A 22018-nucleotide genomic window follows, 5' to 3' on the forward strand; every position below is an offset into this window, starting at 1 on the left:
AATGCTCCCATACTAAAATTTAGCAATACGTAAGAAGCTCGAGATGCAGTAGTGGCTGAAAACAGAAATGTTTCCCTCTTTTAAAGTAAAGTGGAAATTGAATTCTTGTTGTTCAGGAGAACAAAATGTTGTTGTCATAGTGAACATGAGGTTCATTGTCTACTGTGTCTTTTTCTGCTTTGAAGAGATGTAGGGGAATCAGGAGGCACAGCGAATTTCCAAGGCAATAAGGAAGCTAGAAGGATAAACTGAGGCTTACCTTTAATTACCAGGGTAATGCCACATACAGAGGAGAACACAGGTGATGGAGAAGTAGAGGAACCCCAAACTGGCCTAAGTCCCAGAAGCGTGAACCTTCCTCAGGAGGGATCTGACTCCAAGATAAGCCTTCAGAGTAAATAATAAACATTAAGGGTGGCTATGTTGGGGCGCCTGGGCAGCTCAGTCAAACATCTGACTCTTGATTTCGGCTCAGGTCATGATCTCACAGTTCATGAGATTGAGACTCAAACCAGCTTGGGATTCTTTCTCTCTCTCTCTCTCTCTCTGCCCCTCCCTCATGTGCATTCTCTCTCTCTCTCTCTCTCTCTCTCTCTCTCTCAAAACAAATAAATAAACTTAAAACAAAGTGTCTATGTTACCAGGGTTACTTTAAATCAGAACTCATAGATATCAAAGACTGAACTCTACTATTAGGAAAGTTACCAAAATACCCAAAGGGCATTTTCTTTTTTATGACAGATATATGATGTGTAAATAGAATATCATTAAGTGTTTCTGTTTTCAGCCATGATGGACTAGATTATACTCAACCAACTCTGTCACCAAGAACAACTAGAAAAGTTGGATAGAATTCACCACATATCTTTTTTAAGGCTTTCAGAAGCTACCAAAACAGTCGGGAATTGAGAGCCCACAATCCTTAGTTTATGTTCCTCTCAGAAGCAGATTCCAAGAGAATGATTTGAGTGTAAGGGATGATTAGAGGAAACATTGGTAGGGTAGTGGGGAAGTGAGACAAGGAAGGGAAGGCAGACAAAAAAGAGCTGGTTTTTGGTTGTGTGTGGTTTTTTTGTTTGTTTGTTTGTTTGTTTTTGCCACTGGGATTATCCAAAGCCTGAGTCCACAGGGGAAATCTGCAATACCTCCCGTCTATCACCCAAATTGCAAGAGAGCTGGAGTATTTATACTCCAATTGTACTTTATCAGACCTTCCTGACCATAACACCAAAAATAGACAATGATAGTAGCAGAAGGAAAAGGTGCAGACCAATCTCTCTTGTGAACATAAATACCAAAATCCAAAACAAAATATTATCAACCAAGTTTAGTTATAAGAGGATGATCCATCATGTCCAAGCTGGGTTTATTCCAAGAATATAATACTGATTTATACTTGAAAATCAGTGTAATTCATCCCATGAACAGGATAAAGAAGAAAATTATATGACCACTTACATAAAATGTTATTTAGTATTCAGTTTGGATATTTATTAGACATTTTTACTTTTTTTTAAACAAAGAGTGAACAATACATATTAATTTCCACTCAGCTAATCACCTGGCTTATTTTAAATCTTATAGTTAGGCAAAATGACCAGGGTACAGGAGAGGCTTACAGTAATTATAGGATCAAGTTTTAAAGGGCCTGGAGGAACCTCTTGGAAGGGCATATATAGAGAGAGTAATGATGATCATAAAAGAAAATGTGTATGTCTCATAAACCAGTGAAGCAAACCCAATTCTTCAGAAGTGGCAGGCTGGAAATGATTGAGAGAGGGCAAGCCTCAGGCCAAATGTAGGTACACTTTTGATATAGGTTAAAATATGGCTGTATGTACATAAAGTCAGGGGATATAACTGTAAGGGCCAGCATATAAAAGCATGAATCAGAAGAAAAGGAAACCAACATATCAGTCCAGAGATGGAAAGATGGCTACCTTAAGTCATGGTCCAGGTAAAGCCTTAGATGTTAATCTAGGTAGAGTACAGAAGTGAAAAGTGAGTTGCTCTTCCAGGAAAGCCAATTACGGGGGTGGAAATTCAAGTGGAATGAAGTAAGTCTAGAAGAACGTCAAGTCTAGTTGGTGGCCTGCAGATAAAGGTCCATTCAGGCAGCCGAGCTTACAGGGAAAAGTCTAAGAGGCAGATACCAGTGTCGGAAAAATTCAGCAGTATTCACACGTTCAACGACATTGAGGGTCTGCTGCGTTGTAAGCACATTCCTTTCCCTAAATGAGGGCAACATCTGGTGAGGAGAGACAAGCAAAGAAAAACAACAAATGTGACATAATAAGGTAAATGCAAAGTGAGAGCAACACAAAATGTATTTTATGAACATGAAAAGAGGCACCCACGTCAGTATAGAGCTGTGCTACCCAATGTGGTAGCCATTAAACCACATGTGGCTACTCAAATTTAAATTCATTAAAATTAACTGAAATTTAAAATTCAGTTCCTTAGTGGCAAAAGCCATATGTGGCAAATGGCTACCATGTGAGACAGTGCAAATACAGAATACTTCCACTGTTGTACAACATTCTACTAGACAGCACTGAATTCTAAAGAATTCAGAGAAGGCTTTTTGACGTCTGAGTTAAGTCTAAAAATACATAGAAGTTAGGTGGGCAAAAAAAAAAAAAAAAAAAGCACATATAGCAAAAAATAAGAAATGAGTCTGGAAACAGGCAGGAGCAGATCAGTTAGCCCCAAATGTCACATACGTGAGCTTAGATTTTATGCCATATGTTGGATGGCCCCAAACCTACTATTAGTTTAACTCAGATATGCAGAGAAATGTAGGCCTTCTATGGAGAATGTTACTTCAGAGACAGGGAAAGAGGGTGTGAAAACAGCATCCGGATCCTTTTTCTTGGTTCTGGATTCTCTCTAGCCTTTGTGGTGATCAGGGTCATGGTCCCTTGTCCCTCTTGTCACTGCTTCCACTAATGATAACAGTGTTCTAGAGCCAGCTCATAGTGGCTATTGAGAACCGAGCATATGTAGCTTTTCTTTTTTTCTTTTTTCAGTGTTTTTAAAAAATTTTTTTTAATGTTTATTCATTTTTGAGAGAGAGACAGAGCATGAGCTGGGGGGGGGGGAGGGGGCGGGCAGAGAGAGAGGGAGACACAGAATCCAAAGCAGGCTCCAGACTCCAAGCTGTCAGCACAGAGCCCAACATAGGGCTCAAACCTATGAACAACTGTAAGATTGTGACTTGAGCTGAAGTCGGACGCTTAATTGACTGAACTACCCAGGAGCCCCTCTAGTCTCCTTTTTAATTGGTGTATACATAGGTATACTCCCAGCTGAGAGGTTTAAGATTTATGAAATTTTTGGTTTCTTGGACTTAAGATTTATGAGGCTCAAAGTGATGTTTTGGTCTCAAGATCCATCTGAGGAATTTTCTAGATGCTAGTTACCACAGAATATAGAGAACCCAGAGGAAAAGAAAGTCACCACTGGAACCACTGAGGATGAGGCTTGCAAATGGTGGCAAAGGTACAATGTACCAACCCTCTGAGTCTACTTGAATACGCCCCCCTTGCAACAGGGGGCCATTATTATACTATGGGGAGGGGGTCCCAGCAGAGGAGCAAGCTGATGCTGGATCAAGAGGCGGTACCATTTTGTGTCTTTCTCCAACAATTTCCAACAAGAAGTCTTTAGGAAGACAGGAGACAGATCAGGTTAGGGTTTGAATTATATGGCCGAGAGATGGAGGGGTCTGTGGGCAGAGGAGTTGATAGAGCAGTTCAGGTGAAGACGTATGAAATAGCCAATAGGGGATGAAGAGCCTAAAGGGTTGAAAGGCTGGAAGAAGGTGAGCAGGATCAGAGAAGCGGAGAGGAGGTGGAGGAGTCCAAGAAAGAGTAAGTCCATGGGAAAGAGAAAATGACCAATGTTTGGGGTGAACCGGTCGCAAATTAAGGCTACATCTGCTAGTTGTTTCCAGTAACAAACAATTGAAGATGTGGCCCATGAAGCAGGTAACTATAAAGGACTAGAAGTGAAAGTCAAGGGGAAGTTCAAGAGCAAGGCCAAGGTTGGGACAAGAAAGCTACAAGACAACAGAATATCCTAGATTGTGGTAGGATTCTTCTTTAGTGGGGAGAGTCAGCTCCACTTCAGTCTTTAGTGAGGGAGGTGGGCAGGCTCCAGCTTACCAGCGGGAGACTCCGAGAAGGAGAGGGAGGTCCTCGTGGATACCCGAGTGAGCCTCGATGGCAAATGTCCTCTTACATGAGAACAGGGAATGGGCAACCAAGGAATGGCAGAGGGGAGCCGGAAGGAAGCCAGCAGTCTTCCTGCCCCTCCTCCAGCAGTGCTCCTGGGGTGGGAGGCTGTGAGGATTGCAGACCTGGCGTCTCAGGGCATTGAGTCAGATTCTCATGAGGACCAGGACTGAAAAAAGGGAGTCTGAACACATGTGAGATGTTGAGGAGTTTGCAAATGATGAAATAAATGCTGTGGTGTGTGTACTGGAAGGAGGACGAATGTGGGAGGACCCAGAGGTGAGCAGGTGCAGAGCAAGACTGAGAAAACAAGACAGCAGAGGTGCGAGGGGAGGGGAGGAGGTGCATTTGGCTTTTATGGTGATAAAGGACCACAGGGAAGAGAGGACCGGCTGCAAGTGATGGACAGAGCTGGGGAGAGGACGAAGAAACGGAGGCACCTGCCTAAAACACAAAGTTTAGAGGGGTGCCAAAAAACCCTCATTAACCGACATAAATAAAACTTTAATGCAAAATTTTAAAAATCAAAATTAATGTCAAGAATCCATGGCGGGCAAAATAGCAATTTTTTTAATGAAGACAGACTGTTTTATGGCTCCCTGTTGTACAATAATGATCGTCATTTCCAATCAGCCCACTGTTCCCAGGCCCTGCCTGTCAAGTCTCCCACAGGACAAGTTTATGAGAGTTGACGATGGCAGGCCATCGAATGACACAGGACTTCACATACAGCCATGTTAGGGGACTATTCAAAATATGGGAGGTCATTGTACATGGGGGTCCACTAAGTGTACATGGGGGCCCACATTTCTCCTTATGTGGCTCAGCAGGGAGCTGGAAACTGACCTCGGCTGCACTTACTTGAGCCCAGGTTGCTCTGTGCTAGGAGTGATCGGAGGGCCAGACAGAACGGGCCTGCTCCAGGACAGGCAGGGAGGATTTCCCAAGACCATGGGAACTCTGTGCTAAGAAGGGGGCTGAGACACAAAGTCCAGCGCGGTGGCAGAGTGATGGTTAGTACCAAGGGCATTTTACCTTTGTGGAGCAGGTGTGAGGCATGCATAGACGCTGGAGAAGGGATTCTGAGCAGCTGCAGTGAAGGCAAGGACCTGAGAAACAGAAAACCCCGAAATTCAGACAGATCGATCTACCGGGAACACAGACCAGCCACAAAGAAGGTGAGTAACTAACGAGAGATGAACCCAGTTGCTAAAACGCAATGTCCCAAGACTGGGTTATCTAGGACAGAAACCTGCCCTCAAACATGGGGCCACCAGGGTGAGGGCAGTGCCGACAGCACGGCAACTTGATGATAAGGCCGGGAACTCGACCCTGAGAGCCCTCATCCCTACTTCCCAGAGTGGCATCTGGTCTTAGGCGAGGCAGAGAGGCTGAGACCCTGCGCATGGAGTGAGAGGGACCAGAAGCTTCTAGTGGGAAGAGATTTGGGCCACACCTGATCTCATATGGGAGGCCATCTTGTGCTTTGTGAGCCCATCTCATTTGAGTTGGAACCTCAGAATCTGAGTGTCGGTGCGTCGATTTCATAAAGCAGCTCATGCTGGTGGCAGCACATCCCACGAGGATTCGGGGACTCACCACCTTCTCAGAGTTTGACCTTGGGCAGGTGATTGGGTTTCAGCTGTGTCTTCTGTAAAATGCAGTTGAGAACACCCATCTGGCCACTCACTACATAGGTGTCAGGATGGCAGGGTATAATGTCAGTGACAGAACTTGGGGAAAAAAAGCATCCTGCGCTGAACGATAAGCGCCATTATTTTTCTGTAGAGCGTATTTCTATCTGCCCCTGCCTGACTCAGCCCTCAGACTCACTCAGTCACTCATGTAAGGAAGTGCAGACTATGTGCAAACAAAACGTGCCAGGGGCTGTATTTGTTGGCTGATATGTTGGTTTATAGAAGTAAGAAATGAGGAGCTTTGCAGCTCTGGGCCTCTGGTAAAAAAAAAATTCTTCCTCTTTCCCCTCTCTTATTTCCTCGTTAGCCCTGTGAAGAGTAGCCAGGCTGTGGGGAGATCGTATCTGGCTGTACACAACTATATCTTTCAAATATGGTAATAGAACAATCGAATGTCCATCATAAGCTATATTTATCTAAACTAATATTTATAAACTCCCACACCTCTTTGCCAAAGAGATCGACAGCTTAATTCCCTAAGCTATCAAATCCAGAAATTTGAACCCTTCGAAACAATACCAGCAGAAAGCTCAAAGCACAACAGATGAAAAGAATACTGTGTGGCATGCATTCATTTTCAACTGATAATATGAATTGCATGTTTTTTCCACTGCCCTTCCATACCCCACATTTACTTGAATCCCAATGAAAACATAAATCAGTTCTCATTTCAGAAGCTGCTCCTGTTTTACCATATAGACATCCATCGACGGGCAAGAAGTTTAACTGTTCAACCGATAAAATGCCAGCCAAAAAATTATAATTAGGAAATACAGTTGCCCTTTAGGCACCAAATAAAATCTATGCCAGAGATTGCTAATGTGTGATGGTGCTGAATATTGGCTAGCATTTATTATGTCCCAGGTGCTGTGCTAAGTGCTTTGCATGCTTTGTTTTATTTATTCAGTATAGAAACCCATTATACGGACTATTAGTATCTACTTAGACAGATGAGGACAAGAGTCGTAAGGACACCCTGGAAGCCGTTGAGATGGTACAAGGCTTAGGAAGGTGTATGATGGCTGCCTGTTTTTCTGCCTTCCTCACCCCACCCTCTGGACTATAAGCTGCCTGAAGGCAGGGACTGGGCTCCACTCATTGTTGTCTCCCTGAGGGTTAACTCTGGCCAGCCATAAAGTAGACACCCACAAAATAACTGCCCCCATCTTTCACGTCGCTCAAGTCAAAAACCTTGAAATCATCCTCGGTTCCTGTCTTCCTAGCACACCTCACATCCCATCTATTAGCAAATCCCCTCAGCTTGACCTTCAAACATATGCAGAATCTGACCATTTCTTGCCCCTGCCACCATCACCATCCCGGTCTGAGCTACCATCACCTCTGCTGAATGAGTGCAACAGCCTTCTACTGGTCTCTGCACTTTCAGACCTTGTCCTCCTGCTGATCCTGCAAAAACTGAAAGCAGATATTTTCCTTAGCTACTCGAAACCCTCCAACAGCTTCTGATCTTTCCTAAGATAAAAACCCAGTGCTCTGAAGGACCCTCTAGGAGCTGACTCCTATAACCAGTCTGTCGTCTCTACCTCATGTCTCAGCTCCAGCCACACTGGCCTCCTTGGTGTTTCTTAAACGTGTCATGTGTGCTCCTGCCTCAGGACCTTTGCACTTCTCCCTTTGCCTGGTATATCTGGCCTCAAATGTCTGCGCTCTCATTCTCCCAGCCTCATTCAAGCCTTTAATCAAATGTCACCTTCTCAGTAACACCCTTCCTGGACACCGTAGCAGCTATTACAACCCAGCCCACCTCCCAGAGCACTGTATCATTCCCCAAAATGTATCATTACTATATGCTATTTTATTTCTTTATGTTTATTTATTTTGGGGAGAGCACAAGCAGGGGAGGGGCAGGGAGAGGGGGGCAGAGGATCCAAAGCGGGCTCCAGGCTGTGCTGACAGGCTGACAGCAGCGAGCCCAAAGGGGGCTCAAACTCCTGAACCGCGAGGTCTTGATGTGAGCTGAAGTCAGACGTTCGACCGACTGAGCCACCCAGTTGCCCCGATGCACTTTCAAATTTTGGTTATTGCCTGTGCCTTCCCTCCTCTAGAATGTGAGCTCCACAAGGGCAAAACTTCTGTCTTTTTTTTTCATTGAAGCAATCCTGACACAGGAGTAGGCACTCAGTAAAAATGTATTACATGGCTAAACAAATGAATAAAGCGAATGAATGGATACTTTCCCAACTATACTAAATGGCTGATACCACTTGGTGGATGAGTCCTACCGGCCAGCTAACGGGGTCCATCCTGAGCATGCCCCCGGGGGGAGCAGGCCTCCTCCTGGTCTCTGGGTCCCTGGCCTGATTCTGAGCCCCAGGAGTGAAGCACTGTCCCCTTCCTGACCGTGGCATTCACAGGCGGCTCTCAGAGAGAGGGCCTGTGCCGCGTGATCCCAGGTCCTGGGTCTCCAGGGAGCCTTCGACATGCCAAAGTCTTGCCAAGAACATCAATGCCGCGCTGAAGGACACTCAGCGCCTGCCTTCCGTATTCCACAACACTTAACCCAAAGCTTGTCAAGTGGCCATCTCCAAGGTTAGGTCTCGAGCAGAGAAATATTACAATCCCCATTTGTTAAAAGAAAGCTTGATTGGTTTAGAATCATGTAATCACAGAATGTTAAAAGTGGAAAGACTTTATAAATAAGGGCTTCTTAATCTTTATGGGTCCCAGAGCCCTTTAGAAGTCTAATGAAGCATGTAACCCGTTCTGAGACTAATGCTTTTAATATAATATAAACAAGGGGAAACCCATTACATTAAAATATAGCTATCAAAATATCGTTCAAACCTGGGGATGGATGTACAACCATCAATGTAATTAATGCCACTGAATTGTACACTTCAAAATGGTTCAAATGGCAACTTCTGTGCTATATATCTTTACCACAAGAATAAAATGCTCAGAAGTTTGTGATATAGTACTATGCATCCAGTAACAAGATCGAGCCATGGGTCTCATAACTACTATACTTTCAAAGCAGTGAAGGGAGTAAGTGATATTCAGAAATCTCTACAACTCCCATAATGTAAAATGAAAATATACGTGATTTCTGCTGACAAGAAAGTCGCAGATCCTGGGGTGCCTGGGTGGCTCAGTCGGTTAAGCATCCAACTTCCTTTCAGGTCATGATCTTGTGGTCTGTGAGTTCGAGCCCCACGTTGGGCTCTGTGCTGACAGCTCAGACCCTGGAGCCTGCTTCAGATTCTGTGTCTCCCTCTCTTTCTCCCCCTCTTCTGCTCATTCTCTCTCTCTTTTTCTGTTTCTTTCTTTCTTTCTTTTTTCTTTCTCTCTCTCTCTCTCAAAAATAAATAACAACATTTAAAAAAAAAAAAAAGAAGAAAGTCTCAGATCCTGCAAACAAGGATCCTGCAAACTGTGGTTCACTGCCTATGTTCATAATTGAAGGAAATACTACATTTCAGTTAGAGGTTAGTGACAACAAAGGTGTGATAAACAACTCTGCTGTTATAGACCATGTCGCTCTGACTGGTCCTTTAGAGATGAGAAGTCTAAGATGGGGGCAAGGGAGGAATCTAAGAAATCTAAGATAAGAAGACTGAGAAGTCTAAGCCCCGAGCCCCCAACTCCAGACATTTAGTGTTGGAGGAAACTCAGTGAACAGAGGAGGACCTTGAAAACTCAAATAAGTAATTTTGTTTACATCTAGGAATGACTACATGGGACATCAGTCATCCCCATATTCCCTTAAGGACCGCCTTCACCACCCTCACAAACCTCTCTGCCTATTGATTCCACTACAGAGACCTAAGACGTATTTTTATTCTCTGTATTTGAGTTTCCTCATCTGCAAACTGAGACCAATAACTGGGCTTAACCACCCTGGGGTGTTGTGAACATTAGATGAAATAGTATATTTAAAGCGCCTATCACAGCGCCTGGCATGTTGTTTAAGATGGATAAATATGTATTAAATTCCCTCCTGGTAACTTAGCCCTCAATTCTGTCTAATGCCAACAGGTAATCTGTCAACTCAGCTGTGTGAGTTCATTGTCCAGGATTCTGTTAAAGACAACTGCTTACACTTAGTGATTATTTTGGATTTCTTTCTAGGCCAACTTTCACTTCTAGACTCCTGTTGCCTGACCTCTGCGGCCTCTGCAAAGGATGAGCTGCCACAAACTCTTCAAAGAATGTCTTTAGATTCTCGTGGCTGTTTTGTGCCTGGGAAGACAAAGGAATGCCTGAGCAGGGTGAGGGTGGCCACTCACGGCCCTCACCCACGGTGCACACACTGGACAGATGTTCTCTAACCCTGTTATTCTGCAGGCCTCTGCAGACACAAGCCAGCGCCTGAAAATACTGTGTATTAAGGTGAAAGTTCTGCCAAATTCACAGGGAAAAAAAAAAAAACTAGTCTAAAAGAGGGCTCCTGGGGCACCTGGGTGGCTCAGTCGGGTGGGCATCTGACTTCAGCTCAGGTCATGATCTCACGACTCGTGGATTCGAGCCCCATGTCGGACTGTGTGCTGACCGCTCAGAGCCTGGAGCCTGCTTCAGATTCTGTGTCTCCCTCTCTCTCTGCCCCTCCCCTGCTCGTACTCTGTCTCTCTCTCTCTCTCTCTCTCTCTCAAAAATAAACATTTAAAAAAAAAAATTAAAAGAGGATTCCTGACACAATACTTGTCTGTGAACAGTAAACACCAGAAAGTTTGTCTACTTGGGGGCTGTGGGCTATGCGAAGGAAGCTGATGGGGACCCCAGGATTCAGGTAATGGGGGGAGCATTTGGTGTGGGCTTGGGGGGCCCAACAGCATGGGGCAGGAGAGGGACCGGGCCCCCTTCTCAGCATACCCTGCACTTTCTTCCATCCGTGCCACATCTCTGCTGTCCTCCCACCTCCATTCTGTTCCCTACCCAGGACCACCTAATAATTTGTGGGACCCAGTGCAAAGTGAAAATGTGAGAACCATTGTTCAAAGCTTATTGAAAATGTTCAGGACCGTGAAAACAAAACACTAACCAAAGCTCTGGTCCTTCTGCGTGCATTGGGGCCACCTGTCACTTCACGGGTCCCCTTCAGCCAGCCCCGCCTCTCCCTTTCTCTGCTGGTGTCTCCTTTCTCACACATCTGCCTCTCCATGGTTCGTGGTTCGAGATGACACTTACCCCGGCCCTGCCCCATAGAGATATCAGGATTCCAAACTCCCAGATGATTGGAGCTGCAAAAGCCCCTAGAGACACTCCTGGTATTTTCTACACGAGGAAACCAAAGGGTTGGCTAGGGGATGACCACAGGGATATATTGATTGAACCTTGTTTTTCTGGCCAGGAGCCCCTGGCTCGCCCCACTGAATCACCTGTGTGATTACTTCTCTCCTCTCTTACAGTAAGTTTTCTTTTTTTTTTTTTTTTAATGCTTATTTATTTAGAGAGAGACAGAGCACAAGCCATAGAGAAGCAGAGGGAGAGAGAGAAAATCTGAACCAGGCTCCAAGCTCAGTTCAGTGGCTCAACACAGAGCCCAACTCGGAGCTCAATCCCATGACCGTGAGATCATGACACGAGCTGAAATCAAAAGTCAGACGCTTAACTGACTGAGCCACCCAGGCACCCCCCCATGACTTATTTTAAAAACGGAAGTTCATATTTCTTGATACCTTTCACCCATTTCGCACCCCCCAAACTCCCCTACTCTCTGGCAATCACTATTCCCTGTATCTGTAAGTCTGGGTTTTTGTTTTGTTCTGTTTGGGTTTGTTTTTTTTTTTTTTTTTTTTTTTTTTTTTGATTCAAGATATAAGTGAAATTCTATGATAGACAAAAAAAAAAAAATATGTTTATACCTTGTGACGATGTAAAGAATTGTTAATGACTCTGTTCACTAAAACAGTGATCTCAAATATGAGTAACTTGGATAATTACAGTATTATTTACAATAGTGAAAACTGAACAACATTTTGCTCAAAATCCTTCCTGGAGTGTTCATTCTTGAATGATCTCAAAATGCTGCTACTACAATTTAGAGATAGTATCACTAGGTGGCACTAGGGAACCTCTGGCTTGGGAGTCCAACTCCAAGATTAGCTGTCAAGCCTTCAGAGCCCCACTGCTGGTAGAATGCTCATTGAGAATCTTTCTCACAGTGAGTTCACAATGAGTTCACAATGCCCTCCCCCACAAAAAAAAAAACCCGTTTTTAGAAGTATATTATTTCAAAAAGTAAATGAACAAAGATGTATGTACACAGTAGCAAAAAAACGTGAAACAACCCATATGCCCATCAGAAGAGGATTGAGTACATACATGTGATATTAATGGTGAAGATCTATATTGACATGAAAAGATGTCCCTTATACATTATTTTTAAGTGAAAGAAAGCAGACTGCAGAGCACTAACATGAAAGATGGTTATAAGGGTTAGAAACACATCCAGAATCAAATGGTCTGGAATCACACCCCAACTATTAGCTGTGTGATCTTGAGCAAGTTTCTTAACCTCTCTGGGCTTCATTTCTAAAGTGGGAATGAAAGTACTACCTTACTGGGGTTTTGTGAGGGTTCAATGCAGTATTACAGGGAAAGCCCTGAGAACAGGGACCAGCATATACTAAGCTCCTGGCAAGTGCTTGCTACCATGATTACATACAGTGTGATCCCACTGCCTGATTACATATCCATTCTATCTGTAGGTGGACACATGCATTTTCCAGAAGGGTAAGTATCAAAATGTTACTTATAATGGTTATACTATCTGGGTGGTGAACTTACAGGCGGTATTTTAATTAAAGCTCTTTATTGCTTGGGGGAAAATTTTTGATGGTGGCCCTATATGCTCAAATAGACGAGACCTCAAATGACAGCCTTCCATAACAGATTTCTAAAAAACCTAAAAGATTTTTAAATTTTTAAATTTAGTAACAAAAAAATAATTGTCTTAAAATAGATTCTACAACGCAAGCTGGTGCAGCCACTCTGGAAAACAGTATGGAGGTTCCTCAAAAAACTAAAAATAGAACTACCCTACGACCCAGCCATTGCACCACTAGGCATTTATCCACAGGATACAAGTGTGCTGTTTCAAAAGGACACATGCACCCCCATGTTTAGAGCAGCACTATCAACCAACAATAGCCAAAAGATGGAAAGAGCCCAAATGTCCATCGATGGATGATTGGATAAAGAAAATGTGGTATATATGTACAATGGAGTATTACACGGCCATCAAAATGAGTGAAATCTTGCCATTTGCAACTATGTGGATGGAACTGGAGGGTATTATGCTAAGTGAAATTAGTCAGTCAGAGAAAGACAAAAATCATGACTTCACTCATATGAGGACTTTAAGAGACAAAACACATGAACATAAGGGAAGGGAAACAAAAATAATATAAAAACAGGGAGGGGGACAAAACAGAAGAGACTCATAAATATGGAAAACAAACAGAGGGTTGCTGGAGGGGTTGTGGGCGGGGTATGGGCTAAATGGGTAAGGGGCACTAAGGAATCTACTCCTGAAATCATTGTTTCACTATATGCTAACTAATTTGGATGTAAATTTTAAAAAATAAAAAATAAAAAATAAAATTAAATATATATATATACATATATAATGCCAAAATAGGCTGAAGAAAATACAAATTAACAACCATTAAAGAATTTGAAATGGTAATTAAAAATGTTCCTCCCCGGGGCGCCTGGGTGGCGCAGTCGGTTGAGCGTCCGACTTCAGCCAGGTCAAGATCTCGCGGTCCATGAGTTCGAGCCCCGCGTCAGGCTCTGGGCTGATGGCTCAGAGCCTGGAGCCTGTTTCCAATTCTGTGTCTCCCTCTCTCTCTGCCCCTCCCCCGTTCATGCTCTGTCTCTGTCCCAAAAATAAATAAACGTTGAAAAAAAAAATTAAAAAAAAAATGTTCCTCCCTGAAATAAATTAAATTAAATTAAATTAAATTAAATTAAATTAAAATAGATTCTACAATGTAACTCTCTAATAATTTCCCTTTTGGGGCGCCTGGGTGGCTCAGTTGGTTAAGCATCCCACTTCCGCCAGGTCATGATCTCACAGTTTGTGAGTTCAAGGCCCACATGAGGCTCTGTGCTGACAGCTCAGAGCCTGGAGCCTGCTTCAGATTCAGTGTCTCCCTCTCTCTCGGACCCTCCCCCACTCATGCTTGCTAGCTCTCTCTCACTCTCTCTCTCAAAAAATGAATAAACATTAAAAAAATTTTTTAAATAAAATAATTTCCCTTTTTTCTCTTTTTTCAAACTGAGTCCATCTCTCCTCTTACCAGAGCTTTTTTTCGACAGTTTTCTTTATACCTACCCTTAATTCCAGCTTGTCCTGGTCAGGGCCCTCCTTTCTAGCTCACAATGACTTCAGAAGCAGCAGCTACCGCTGCTTTCTCTTCCAGGGCCCCTTCCAGCCTTCCAAGTGGGCTAAAAAGGGCTCCTCTTACTCTGTTCCTACTTCCTTTCTTCCTACCACAGGCTCCAAACTACTCTTTGCTTGAGAATTCCTCTGATTAGGTTCACCAGACACACCATTTCTCCCCCTTTTTACCACTACTTCCCTTTTTGTTCCTTTTAGATAAACAGAATAGCTCCTCCTCCTTCTCCTCCTCCCCCTCCTCCTCCTGTGCCCACCCCACCCTTCAAACAACCTTCTTTTTTTTTTTTTTTTTTTTTTTTTGGTCTGTTTGCCTCTCGCGACTGTCCCAGGGACGAAACACTCCTCAGCCATTGCCCCTTCCTTCTGTTTTTTCTTTGCAATCTTGTCAGTTCTTTCAAAACCCAAGATTAAAATGTCAAAACCCTGACGTACACCAGAACATTTTGTGCAGAGAATTAGCAGCAAATTAAACTGCTTTCATAACCGCAATCCGTGGTACTAGCTTTAATCGCGCCCCACTCCATTGTTAACGTTAAAACCTGATACTGGTTATTGAATTCGTTAGCGTCTTACCTCTAGGCCCACATTGCCAATCCTAAGAACAAATAAATGGCCTTCAAATAGTCGCCTCTACATTTGAACTTTTAGAAGTCAGCTAATTCTTACACCGCAGAGAGAAGTCAAAACTGAAGTTGGCTCCCTCTGCTGATTCAAAAGGGCCCGAGTTTTACCAACACAGATTATGACGTGGCAGATAGTGAATCTGGTATAAGGCAGTCGTTTGCGGTGGCTTAGTGATTAAAGCCAGGGAAAGCAACTGCTGCTACAATTTTTTTTTTAAGTGAAGCAAGAAGCAGCTACAAAATGTAATAAAAATGTGTATCACAGATGAGATAATGGGGTAATTTTGTGAGAAGAAAACACGGTAATAACTTCTGACTGTACTCTAATCAGCCTTAGAAATTTAGATTGGTTCTAAAAATAATTTTTACTCAGCTTTACAGTATTTTATGTTTCAGTCAAAGATTTCTCTCAAGGATGCAGGTTGTTTTCTCTTTAACCCAAAACAAAGCTCCCTGGATGTATTCATTCATCATCAAACATGAGCTCAGAACTGATGATCAGCATTGTGTGGGGAGCACGGTGGGGAGGAGGAGGCTACAAAAACAAAAGACAGTTTCCACTTTCGAGGAGTTTATAATCTACTTAGAAAGCAAAATATACACATAAAATAACTCATGGAAAAATGTGAAAGCAACATAATAAAGTGTAACAAGGTTGGGAGGTTACTTTTTTTCCAAGATCTTTAAACTTGAGTCACCAGATAAAATACAAGACCCCCAGTAATATTTGAATTTCATAAACAACAAATAATTTTTAGTATAAGCATGTCTCATGCTAAAAAGAAGAGAACAGGGTATTTGTTATTTATCTGAAATTCAAATTAACTGGGCATCCTGTATTATTGCTTGCTAAATCTGGCAACACTGAACTTGAGGCAAGTAGAATAGAGAAAGGAGACTAAGAGAGTGGAGTTGGTCAGATAATCTTCCTACAGAATCTGAGTTTTTAGCCAACTGCTGACAGAAGCAGTGGATAGAAACAGAAGACATTCCAAATGTAGGAAGTGCGTGTTCATGGCACTGAAATAGAGATGAGCAAGTAATTCCCGTTTAGGATGGAAACCAGATGAGCTTGGCAGAAAAAAGATTTTCAAGATGGACAAGAGAACTGAAAACCACTGGTGTGAGTGGATCCATTCTTAACTGGGTTTCTTTCTACGGAATTCATTTAAAGAACAATATTCCTACTTCCCAACTGACAATCTTCTTTTACATGGATATTCCAAATTGTGTTTTGCAGTTACACATCCCAAAGATCAAAAATGTCTTAACATTTTTAAGAATTTGTTAACATTTCCAGTTAAGAATGGATCCACTCACACCAATAGTTTTCAGTTCTCTTGTCCATCTTGAAAACTTTTTCTGCTAAGCTAATATATATAATACATATATATATACACATATATACACATATATATACATATATATGTATTATATATAGTCTGTTAAAACTATATTCAACTGAGTAAATTTTAAAGATCAGTGATTGATGAATCAGGCAGCATGAAATCTAGCAGATAGAAAGGACCTCTGAAATGCTATACAAAAGACTTATATGGCTAGAAAGAAGAAAAATAAGGAAGCTATACCAGGTGAGAAGTTGGTTCTTACAAGATGACTTTCCTTTAGGGGATGGCAGAGATTTACCCATCGGACAGATTACCTGACTACTGCTGATGAAGCCATTCCTGATTGACTGGTTGAAGTTTCCATTTCTGGGAGAGCCGAAACTGTAGTTAAGTCTCTGTTTGGTAACATGGAGCTTAGCATATATGACTCCATTGTGGGCCTGTTGTGGGGTTTTTTTTGTTTTTTTTGTTTTTGTTTTGTTTTTCAAAATGATCCCAGTGGCTTCCAACAGTAGGATCCTGGTACCTGGAGTTTTTGCTGGGTGTGGGTTGGCAGGGGAGGAAACAGAAGGGGGTGAGTCCGAAAGAGATCTGCATAATAAAAAGAGCAAGCTAGAAAGTCGGGAGCCTGGAGGCTACAGTGTACTTGTTGGTGTAGGGAAAAAGGCCGGGGAGAAGAGAAACACTAGGAAAAAAATCTCTTGTCCGCCTGCCTTTAAGTCTACATTTCCTGCATCTATCAACTCATTAATAAAAATCTATTAAATGCTGCAGAATATATGGTTAAGCGAAGAAAGCAAGATTTAGGTAATTTGTATACTATGCTACAGCTCATATGAGAACATAGCATACAAACATATTCGCTTATATTTAATAAATATATATGATTATATATATATATATTTTTTTTTATTTTGGGGACAGAGAGAGACAGAGCATGAACGGGGGAGGGGCAGAGAGAGAGGGAGACACAGAATCGGAAACAGGCTCCAGGCTCCGAGCCATCAGCCCAGAGCCTGACACGGGGCTCGAACTCCCGGACCGCGAGATCGTGACCTGGCTGAAGTCGGACGCTTAACCGACTGTGCCACCCAGGCGCCCCTATGATTATATTTTTTAAACAACAAAAGACAACCATAAAGTAAAAACAACAATACCTATCTGGGAAAGTAGAGAGGAAATAAGGTAGAGAAGAAACAAACAGAAATTAGACTTCTTAAGATGGGTCTTGTTTGGGAGATTTAACTTGGGGATCAAGTAGATGTTTAAATAATTCGTAAGGAAAAGCAATCCTTAAAATCAAAAAATGAAAGGAAACAAATGTGTATCTAGTTGGTGATATAACCATCAGAAAGAAGCCATTCTAAGTGACTTTAAAACAAAGTGATTTGAGTGGCATCCTCTGTGAGATATAGCCCAAGGATGAGAGGAGCTATTTAAAACAAACAAACAAAAACATTAATAAGGAGGTGTTGAAGTTTATACTGTTTGTATCTGCGACTGTCATGTATATAACCTGGGATAAAGCAAATGAGTTATTATGTGATGTTCCAACTCTCTTATTTCCAACATTATTGAGAAATGAGACTCTTGGTATGAAAAGAAGGAAATAAATTTAATAAAAGAGGTTGAGTAAAAATCCTATAGTCATGAATTTGAAAATGATGCATTTTCTCTTTGTCTGATGAAGAGTTCTGGAAAGAATGGCCAAAAACGTAGCAATGAGCACCCTCGTACCCAAATTGTGACCTTGAAATATTCTTTCCACTAAAAGGAATAAGGGCTTCTTATAAAGAACTAATTCTAGGGGCAGAGGAATGCAAGGTGAGCTTGGAACATCTAGTCATTCCAGACAACGCAGAATGTCAGAGACTACAGAGTCCTGCGTAAAGGGCTCTGGAGAAAATTTAAAGGGGCTCCCACTGACCAAAGGTCAGTGCATACATACATACAGAGCATCAGTATGAATTCTAACACCAAAGGATTTAAATACATCAAAGACATTTATTTCATTAGTTTATAAAGAGAATAAAGCAAATTAAAACCTATTGGTCACTGTTGGCGGATACTAGTGAGACAGCTTATTTTTTCGAAAACTGATAAAAGGAAATAACCAAGCATTTATCCTGCCTTTCCTATATAAACTGTACACTGTGTAACCAAATAGTATTCCAGCTAAGAAATGAAGAATAAATAACAGAATTAGAACATCACCATTCTGCAATCCCAAATGAATGAAAGGATCTGGGCACGAACCATCAATGGCCGCTGGCATTACAAGGAGATACGGCCAGATGGAAGGATCACATGACCCATGAAAACCGGTCCTGCTGAAAACTCAAAGCTGAATCTGACAAAGCCTGGAGATCTAACTACCAGTTCACAAGAACCATAGGAGACAAAGGAAAAAAGCTACACACTATGGGTGAGCAATTAGCAAAATTCAGATGACCGTTTTTTTCCATAATTGCAATAGGGAAAAAACAAAGGTAGGGTAAGAAAAACTATGGATTAAAAAGGATTCAAGACATATTGAGAATCGCAGTGTATGGACCTTAATTGGATCCAGATTCAAACAAGTAAACGGATTTTTTTTTTTAATTATTATCTTTATGAGAAAGTTAGGAAATTGAACAGTGGTTTGATAGTTGATATTAAAGAATTTTTCTTAGGTTTAATGCGTGATAATGGTATTATGGTTATTTTTTAAAAAGGATGCTTTTCTTAATCTTTTAGAAATCTATACTTAAATATTTACAGGTAAAAAGACACAAAATCTGAGATTTGTTTCAAATGAATCCTGGGGAGAAGAGTAAGAAATAAGATGAATCAGACTGGCCATAAAGCTATCATCACTGAAGCTAGGAAATGAGTACAGGGGGTTTCATTGTACTTTCCTCTCTACTTTTACACGTGTTTGAAATATTCCTTAATAAAAAGTTTTTTAAGGGGCTCCTGGGTGGTTCAATCGGTTAAGCGTCTGACTTCAGCTCAGGTCATGATCTCAAGTCTGTTGAGTTCGAGCCCCGCATCAGGCTCTGAGCTGTCAGCTCAGAGCCTGGAGCCTGCTTCAGATTCTGTGTCTCTCTCTCTCTCTGCCCCTCCCCTGCTCATGCTCTGTCTCTCTCTGTTTCAAAAATAAATAAAAACATTAAAAAAAACCTTAAAAATAAAAAGTTTTTAAATCTATATGGCCCACTAATAACAGTTGCAATTTATTGAACACTTAATATGAATTTTTCTATTTGACCCAGACAACTCTGTGAGGTAGGTATTATTTTATCATGTCCATTTTAGAGATAAGGAAATTGAGGCAGAGAGGTTAATGAAGATAGTAAAGATTCCACATCCAGAACAAAGATTCAAATTCATTATATTAACCACCATCCTTCAAGTGGGTTTTGTGAAGACTTCATAATGGTGCTGAATCCCGTGTATAGGTTTACATGAAGTGAAAACAGAAGCTGTCCTGGGGGACAGTTGACATCTGGGGTTCAGTCATTTAAAAAATGTTAAATCTCCAAAATATATAACAAAAATTATTAGGGATAACAACAGCTTGTCCAAGCCATGCCAGGGAAAAATGCATCTCTACTTCTATTCATAATAAAAGCCTATTTAAGCCAACTCATTATTCCCCACCCCCCACCCCCCCAAAAAAGTATTTACTGAGCTTTTCAAGGAATGAAAAGGCCAGCACAATACTTATAAACAGGCAAAAAGACAAAGGGTCCTTAAGGGAATATGAATTTGAATGTAAAAATTTAAACAATGGAAATCAGTCTGCTTCTTAGATCCCCTGATGGATGAAGTTTGGTCCATTTCCAGTAGCCATCAGAAGATGCCAGAAGTGGCCAGCTGGCCCACCTGTAAGACCATCTGGAAGGCGGGGAAGTGCTGGCCACACGCTGGTCAGGCTGACCCCAGCGCTGGCTTGTTTGTTCATTTCTACAGTACCTGTGGAACCACGAGGGGTAGTTATACAAGAGTGATAGCAACTCCAAAATCATCCACAGCTTCAAAGAAATTAAAGTGTCTCATCGAGACAGTAAAGGGGACTTTCCAGCAACGGAATGAGTCAAACTTAGAATGACCTATTACCAAGTTTTTAAAAATTCGCCTGGAGAGCATCCCTGGTCTAATTTAAGGCCAGTATCCTCTTTTCCTCTGAATGTAACTCAGGGAAGCTATCTTTATCATTCTGCTTGTATCTAACAACCCAGACATTAAGTCCCTGACATGAATATATAGCTTTGAGGTTGAAAACCGTTATCTCCCCTAAACATTCTGTTCTGGGAGGAAATCGCTTTTTATACAGCAAGAGACCAGCCTAATTCTTCACTCTTTTCTGAGAAACAAAGATACAATATTCACAAGGATCCTTCAGACACTAGAGGTAAAATACTTGATCATAAAAAAGGTGGGTTTTAAATCTTACCAGATTCACGGGGGAAGTGAGTGCGGAATAGATTTTCAATAACCCTTTCCCTATCTTGAAAGATAAACAACCAGAGTTGTTTTATCACAGTGTTACTGAATTCCAAGCCCGTCACATGGTAATAAGAGGTTAAAAAAAGAGAGAGAGAGAGTACAGAAAATTCAGAATCTATCACTGTTTAATGCAAATGCTCTCATAAACAATAAAAAAACCTTAGGGGGAAAAACCCACATGGATGCTCAAGGGAATTATAAAAAGAAAGAATAATGAAATTGTTGAGAAATTGAAAAAATATGTAGTAATATAAATATAAGTAAATTAGTAAATCAAAAAATATTGCAGTAGATTTTCTATTTTAATCATTTTTTTCCATTAAAGAAAATGTGTCAATATTTTGCACACAATCAGAGGAATAATAGATGTTGAAGTGCTCAAGGAAAAAAACCAAACTCATAGATACAGAGAACAGATTGGTGGTTGTCAGAGGTGGGCAGTGTTGTTGAGCAAAATGGGCGAAGAGGGTCAAAAGGTACAAACCCACTTATAAAGGAATAAGTCATTGGGGTGCCTGAGTCAGTCGGTTAAGCATCTGACTCCAGCTCAGGTCATGATCTCAGGTCATGAGTTCGTGGGTTTGAGCCCTGCGTCAAGCTCTGTGCTGACAGCTCAGAGCCTAGAGCCTGCTTTGGGTTCTGTGTCTCCCTCTCTCTGCCCCTCCCCTGCTTGCTCCCTCTCTCTCTCCCTCTCTCTCTCTCTCAAAAATAAATAAAACATTTTTAGGAATGAGTCATGGTATATAATACACAGAATGGAGACTATAATTAACAATACTGTATTGCACATTTTAAAGTTTCTTTTTTTGTTGTTTATTATTTATTTTTGAGAGAGGGAGAGAGACAGAGCATGAGCACGGGAGGGGCAGAGAGAGAGGGAGACACAGAATCTGAAGGAGGCTCCAGGCTCCGAGCTATCAGCACAGAACCCGATGCAGGGCTCAGACCCACAAACTGTGAGATCATGACCTGAGCCAGAGCCAAAGTCGGATGCTTAACCAACTGAGCCACCCAGATGCCCCTGAAAGTTTCTAATAGAATAAATCTTAATAGTTCTTATCACAAGAAAAAAATCACGACTCTGTATGGTGACAGATGTTAAGGAGACTTAGTATGGTGATCATTTCACAATACGTACAAATATGGAATCATTATGTGGTCACCTGAAACTAATATAATGTTATGTCAATTATACCTCGTAAAAGAAAAGACTGAAAATGTGTTCAGGTAACACAGTGATGGAAACAGTCCACAGTAG

At 41.8% G+C, this 22018-nt stretch overlaps 1 long non-coding RNA gene across 4 annotated transcripts in view; it reads right to left on the bottom strand.

The window, feature by feature from the left end:
* LOC121042743 (uncharacterized) overlaps nt 1-22018 on the bottom strand; it is a 93899-nt gene that overhangs the window by 65712 nt on the left and 6169 nt on the right. For 2 of the 4 annotated variants that reach the window (XR_005796419.1, XR_005796418.1), the window contains exons 1-2: nt 14871-15016; nt 1941-2248 (exon numbers count right to left, since the gene is read on the bottom strand). This is a non-coding gene — a long non-coding RNA (uncharacterized LOC121042743). Of the gene's footprint in view, nt 1-1940; nt 2249-5691; nt 5925-14870; nt 15017-22018 lie in introns of those variants that run through there. The other 2 variants (XR_005796420.1, XR_005796421.1) reach the window with 2 other exon arrangements.

Source organism: Herpailurus yagouaroundi, unplaced genomic scaffold, assembly GCF_014898765.1.
Source record: "Herpailurus yagouaroundi ecotype Mexico unplaced genomic scaffold, PumYag 186, whole genome shotgun sequence".
NCBI classification, from domain to species: Eukaryota; Metazoa; Chordata; class Mammalia; order Carnivora; family Felidae; genus Herpailurus; species Herpailurus yagouaroundi.